The 7212-nt window shown below is 39.7% G+C and overlaps 1 non-coding gene across 1 annotated transcript; it reads right to left on the bottom strand.

Annotated features, from left to right (window-relative positions):
- Nucleotides 1-5485: 5485 nt before the first annotated feature.
- trnar-acg (transfer RNA arginine (anticodon ACG)) lies at nucleotides 5486-5558 on the bottom strand. Its single transcript has one exon. It is a non-coding gene; the product is annotated as a tRNA-Arg (tRNA).
- Nucleotides 5559-7212: the final 1654 nt, after the last annotated feature.

Here is a 7212-nt window from a genome sequence, read left to right as displayed (position 1 = left end):
ATCACTGTAGCATTATTTTGAGGGTAGTTGCAACTCTTACGACAAGACTGTCAGCATCACTTTGAGGTTGTTCGAAACTCTTACTACATTACTGTGAGCATCACTGACTTTATGAGCAACTATCACTCCATTATCACTCCATTCAGCAACTGTTTGTACATGACTGTCAGCATCACTTTGAGGTTATTCGAAACGTTCACTCCATTACTGTTAGCATCATTTTGAGTTCATTCGCAATTCTTAGGACATCACTGTCGCATCATTTTGAGATCATTACCAATTCATCTGACATCACTGTCGCATTATTTTAAGGTTCATAGCAACTCTTACTACATTACTGTCAGCATCACTTTGAGTTTATGAGCAACTATCTCTACATTACTGTTAGCATCATGTTGAGTTTATTAGCAATTCTTACTAAATCACTGTCGCATTATTTGGAGGTTCGTAGCAACTCTTACTACATGACTGTCAGCATCACTTTGAGGTTGTTCGAAACACTTACTACATTACTGTAAGCATCACTGAGTTTATTAGCAACTATCACTAAATTACTGTTAGCATCGTTTTGATTTTAATAGCAATTCTTACGACATCACCGTCAGCATCATTTTTAGGTTACTCGCAACTCTAACCACATGACTGTCAGCATCACTTTGAGGTTATTCGAAACTTTCACTCCATTACTGTTAGCATCATTTTGAGTTCATTAGCAATTCTTACTACATCACTGTCGCAATATTTTGAGGTTCGTAGCAACTCTTACTACATGACTGTCAGCATCACTTTGAGGTTGTTCGAAACTCTTACTACATTACTGTAAGCATCACTGAGTTTACTAGCAACTATCACTACATTACTTTTAGCATCATTTTGAGTTCATTAGCAATTCTTCAACATCACTGTAGCATTATTTTGAGGTTAGTAGCAACTCTTACTAAATAACTTTCAGCATCACTTTGAGGTTATTCGAAAGTTTCACTCCATTACTGTTAGCATCATTTTGAGTTCATTAGCAATTCTTACTACATCACTGTCGCATCATTTTGAGATCATTAGCAATTCTTCTGACATTACTGTCGCATTATTTTGAGGTTCGTAGCAACTCCTAGTACATGACTGTCAGCATCACTTTGAGGTTGTTCGAAACTTTCACTCCATTACTGTTAGCATCATTTTGAGTTCATTAGCAATTCTAAATAAATCACTGTCGCATCATTTTGAGATCATTAGCAATTCTTCTGACATCACTGTCACATTATTTTGAGGTTCGTAGCAACTCTTAAAACATTATTGTTGCATTATTTTAAGGTTCGTAGCAACTCTTACTACATTACTGTCAGCATCACTTTGAGTTTATTAGCAACTATCACTACATTACTGTTAGCATCACTTTGAGTTTATTAGCAACTATCACTACATTACTGTTAGCATCATTTTGAGTTTATGAGCAAGTCTCACGACATCACTGTAGCATTGAATTGAGTTCATTAGCAACTCTTACTAAATGACTGTCAGCATCACTTTGAGGTTGTTCGAAACTCTTACTACATTACTGTAAGCATCACTGAGTTTCTTAGCAACTATCACTACATTGCTGTTTGCATCATCTTGAGTTCATTAGCAATTCTTCCGACATCACTGTCGCATTATTTTGAGGTTCGTAGCAACTCTTAGTACATGACTGTCAGCATCGCTTTGAGGTTATTCGAAACCTTCACTCCATTACTGTTAGCATCATTTTGAGTTCATGAGCAATTCTTACTAAATCACTGTCGCATCATTTTGAGATCTTTAGCAATTCTTCCGACATCACTGTCGCAATATTTTGAGGTTCGTAGCGACTTTTACTACATTACTGTCGCATTATATTGAGTTTCGTAGCAACTCTTACTTCATGACTGTCAGCATCACTTTGAGGTTATTCGAAACACTTACTACATTACTGTAAGCATCACTGAGTTGATTAGCAAGTATCACTACATTACTTTTAGCATCATTTTGAGTTCATTAGCAATTCTTCCGACATCACTGTCGCAATATTTTGAGGTTCGGAGCAACTTTTACTACATTACTGTCGCATTATTTTAAGGTTCGTAGCAACTCTTACTACATGACTGTCAGCATCACTTTGAGGTTATTCGGAACACTTACTACATTACTGTAAGCATCACTGACTTGATTAGCAACTATCACTACATTACTGATAGCATCATTTTGAGTTCATTAGCAATTCTTCCGACATCACTGTCGCAATATTTTGAGGTTCGTAGCAACTTTTACTACATTACTGTCGCATTATTTTGAGGTTCGTAGCAACTCTTACTACATTACTGTTAGCATCACTTTGAGTTCATTAGCAATTCTTCCAACATCACTGTCGCAATATTTTGAGGTTCGTAGCAACTTTTACGACATTACTGTCGCATTATTTTAAGGTTCGTAGCAACTCTTACTACATTACTGTCAGCATCACTTTAATTTTTTTAGCAAGTATCACTAAATTACTGGAAGCATCACTGAGTTTCTTAGCAACTATCACTACATTACTGTTAGCATCATCTTGAGTTCATTAGCAATTCTTCCGACATCACTGTCGCAATATTTTGAGGTTCGAAGCAACTTGTACTACATTACTGTCGCATTATTTTGAGGTTTGTAGCAACACTTACTACATGACTGTCAGCATCACTTTGAGGTTATTCGAAAGTTTCACTCCATTACTGTTAGATCCGTAGTAAGAGTTTCGAACAACCTCAAAGTGATGCTGACACTCATGTAGTGACAGTGGCTTCTAACCTCAAAATGATGCTAACAGTAATGTAGTGATAGTTTCTAATAAACTCAGTGATGCTGACAGTCATGTAGTAGGGGTTGCTATGAACCTCAAAATAATGCAACAGTAAAGTAGTAAAAGTTGCTTCGAACCTCAAAATAATGCGACAGTGATGTCAGAAGAATTGGTAATGATCTCAAAATGATGCGACAGTGATGTAGTAAGAATTGCTAATGAACTCAAAATGATGCTAACAGTAATGGAGTGAAAGTTTCGAATAACCTCAAAGTGATGCTGACAGTCATGTAGTAAGAGTTGCTACGAACCTCAAAATAATGCGACAGTGATGTCAGAAGAATTGCTAAAGATCTCAAAATGATGCGACAGTGATTTAGTAAGAATTGCTAATGAACTCAAAATGATGCGACAGTAATGTAATAAAAGTTGCTACGAACCTAAAAATATTGCGACAGTGATGTCGGAAGAATTGCTAATGAACTCAAGATGATGCTAACAGTAATGTAGTGATAGTTGCTAAGAAACTCAGTGATGCTGACAGTAATGTAGTAAGAGTTGCTACGAATCTTTAAATAATGCAACAGTAATGTAGTAAGAGTTGCTACGAACCTCAAAATAGTGCGACAGTGATGTCGTAACAATTGCTAATGAACTCTAAATGATGCTAACAGTAATGTAGTGATAGTTGCTAATAAACTCAGTGATGCTTACAGTAATGTAGTAAGAGTTTCGAACAACCTCAAAGTGATGCTGAGAGTCATTAAGTAAGAGTTGCTACGAACCTCAATTTAATGCTACAGTGATGTCGTAAGAATTGCTAATTAACTCAAAATGATGCGAACAGTAATGTAGTGATAGTTGCTAATCAACTCAAAGTGATGCTGACAGTAATGTAGTAAGAGTTGCTACAAACCTTTAAATAATGCAACAGTAATGTAGTAAGAGTTGCTACGAACCTCAAAATAATGCGACAGTGATGTCAGAAGAATTGCTAATGATCTCAAAATGTTGCGACACTGATGCAGTAAGAATTGCTAATGAACTCAAATTGATGCTACCAGTAATGGAGTGAAAGTTTCGAATAACCTCAAAGTGATGCTGACAGTCATGTAGTAAGTGTTGCTACGAACCTCAAAATAATGCGACAGTAATGTAGTAAAAGTTGCTACGAACCTCAAAATATTGCTACAGTGATGTCGGAAGAATTGCTAATGAACTCAAAATGATGCTAACAGTAATGTAGTGATAGTTGCTAATTAACTCAATGATGCTTACAGTAATGTAGTAAGAGTTTCGAACAACCTCACAGTGATGCTGGCAGTCATTTAGTAAGAGTTGCTAATGAACTCAATTTAATGCTACAGTGATGTCGTAAGAATTGCTAATAAACTCAAAATGATGCTAACAGTAATGTAGTGATAGTTGCTAATAAACTCAAAGTGATGCGACAGTGATGTCAGAAGAAATGGTAATGATCTCAAACTGATGGGACAGTGATGTCGTAAGAATTGCTAATGAACTCAACATGATGCTAACAGTAATGTAGTGATAGTTGCTAATCAACTCAGTGATGCTTACAGTAATGTAGTAAGAGTTTCGAACAACCTCACAGTGATGCTGGCAGTCATTTAGTAAGAGTTGCTAATGAACTCAATTTAATGCTACAGTGATGTCGTAAGAATTGCTAATAAACTCAAAATGATGCTAACAGTAATGTAGTGATAGTTGCTAATAAACTCAAAGTGATGCTCACAGTAATGTATGTGTAGGTTCTCATTCATCCAGGTCATCGTAGATCGAAGCGAAGTAAAATCTGGTCAACTGGACGTAAGTTTATCTTGAAGACGTTTCACCTCTCATCCGAGAGGCTTCTTCAGTTCTAGTGGAGAGTGTGGAAACTCCAGTTTATAAACCTATGTGGGAGTGGTCAGTGCTATTGTGGTGGAAACGACCCTCCCGAGACTCACCTGGCCTCTCCAAACGACAGTCGTTGTGCGGTGTCAGGGAGTTTCAGGGGTGGTCGTTAGGGGGTTTCACCGACCACTCAGATGCTAATGGGCTGTGCTGGCATCAGCCGTTCCACATGGGTCTTTCAGCTGAGCTCTTTGGGGAAGTTTTGAAAGGACTTGGTTGTAAATAGGTGAAAGGAAATGTCGCAGTCCACCTCCTCTGTTCAAAGATGGTTTCTCTATCCTGACGTGGATGGCTTCTTTAACTCCTCTTTCAAACCATCTGTCCTCTCTGTCGAGTATTTGGACATGGTCGTCCTGGAAGGAGTGGCTTTCCTCCTTGAGGTGGAGGAAAACCGCTGAGTCCTGTCCTCCAGAGTTGGCTCTTCTATGTTGGGCCATGCGCTTGTTGAGGGGCTGTTTGGTTTCCCCTATGTAGAGATCCGTGCAGGCCTCACTGCATCTGACAGCGTATACCAGATTGCTTTTCTGGCTGTGAGGGGTGGGTTTCTCCTTGTTCTGATCCAGAAATTCAACAGCTTCTATCATTGATTGACAGGAAATGTTGATGACACACTGGGATTTTTGTTCTCCTGCTGTCACTGTCAAGTGCAGCTTAACATGAGAGGCAGCAGGATCATTCATGTGTTCATGTTTCCAGCAGACAAGGAGGGAACCTGGGAGGACTTCAGTGACTTTGATCAGTGGTTCTCACTTCATCTTCTCAGTATAAAGTTCAAAGCGAGCTGGCCAGGAGTTGAACCTAGAATCTTCTGATCCGTAGTCAGACGCGTTATCCATTGCGCCACCAGCCCTGTGAAGAAGCTGCTGTGTTCATGTGTGCTTGCTGTTACAGAAAAGCCCAACAAGGTGGTGGCATTTTCAGGGGACACAATAGTGCAGTGGTCAGCACTGTGGCCTCCCAGCAAGAAGGTTCAGCTCTCCTCCTATTTGGTTGCAAGGAACCTGAATCAGTCCTCAGTGGAGCCGTGCTGCTGAGGCTGAGTGAGGCTGAGTGAGGGACTGAGCAGGAGCCAGCAGGTCCAAGCAGGTTCAGGCAAACTCCCCTCAGTCCACCAACATCAAAGCAGAGGAACAGAGTTCATCTAACAACATGATTCATATCATCTCCTCTTGGAATGTTCTGGAACTACAAGTACACTTAAAATGGCCGACTTATGACAACAGAAGGAACTTTGAAGTAGATTTGATTTATTTAAGTCAGTGACAGTCATTTTTTTCAAGAACTTAGTTCAGGTAACTTGATTGTTTTACCAAGATGAGCTTTAATGTTAAAACATTGAAACAAGACCTTCATGTATTTATGATGACATCACCAATAGGAGCCTTCCCAGTCTGTCAGGGGGTAGAATTCAGTCACCACCAATGACATCAGAGTCAGAGTTTAGACATCAAAGACAGACATTAAAGCCTCTCTTATTAAAAAAAATTAAAGTGTTATATCTTTGAAAATATACTGCAATACATGAAATACTATATTTCCATGGATGGTAACCTCGTTCTTATATTCTTTAATATACTGCAATAGTAATGGACCCTCTATGACACTGTAGTGATGAATCTATCAAGGAGTACAAATGATTATAATCAGAGAATTTTGAAGTCAAGTTTGAGATCAGTTTGATCCTCTCTCTCTCTCTCTCTCTCTCTCCCTCTCTCTCTCCCTCTCTCTCTCCCTCCCTCCCGCCCTCTCTATCTCTCTCTCCCCCTCTCTCTGTCTCCCTCTCTCTCCCTCTCTCTCTCTCCCTCTCTCTCTCTCCCTCCCTCTCCCTCGCTCTCTCTCAGGAGCTTTTAAATGAATATTTTAATAAAACAGAACAGGAGACTGAAGAGTGATCACTCAAACCCACAGGCTGAATGGGACATCTTTTAAAAAATTGAACCACTGAGTAAAACCATAGAAGCGCTCCTGTCTAGTCGGTGCTAACAAGTTAGCTGTTGCGTGAGTCCAGCTGTGCTGTCTAGGAATCCTGGTCAAAAGCCTCCACTCATCAAACAGCTGGTGTGTTGGTGGATCTGTGGATCCTGCTGGAAGAAGCAGGGTGGAGCTCTGAATGGTTCCTGTCTCAAAGAGCTTCTCTGTGCAGCTCCCATCAGCTCCTAAAAACAGGAAACCAGCAGATTCACTGTTGAACGGTGGCATTAAAATGTCTCAAAAGCTGTCCTGTCCACCATTTGTTGGTGCAAAGACATTTAAAAACACCAGTTGAACATTTTCCAAAGTTGCTCTCACCTTCTTTCAAACACCTGGAATGATTTCCTCCAAATCAAAAGAAACTGGTAAAAAAACAACAACAAAAACTCCTGGAGAATCAAACTCCACCCTCTGCTCCAACTGGACTTGGGACTTCAAATGACCCCCATTAAAAGCCTGCCTGCATCCCCATTCACTGACTGTTGTGCTGTGGGTCTCCTGGACAAACATGGCAGGATCCTCTTGATCTCCAG

The sequence above is a fragment of the Aulostomus chinensis genome, chromosome 1 (genome assembly GCF_037954235.1).
Source record: "Aulostomus chinensis isolate RoL2024-O1b breed Wild chromosome 1, RoL_Achi_v1.0, whole genome shotgun sequence".
In the NCBI taxonomy this organism is placed as follows: Eukaryota; Metazoa; Chordata; class Actinopteri; order Syngnathiformes; family Aulostomidae; genus Aulostomus; species Aulostomus chinensis.
The sequence above is the reverse complement of the archived record's forward strand: the minus strand, read 5'-3'. Positions and strand labels throughout refer to the sequence as shown.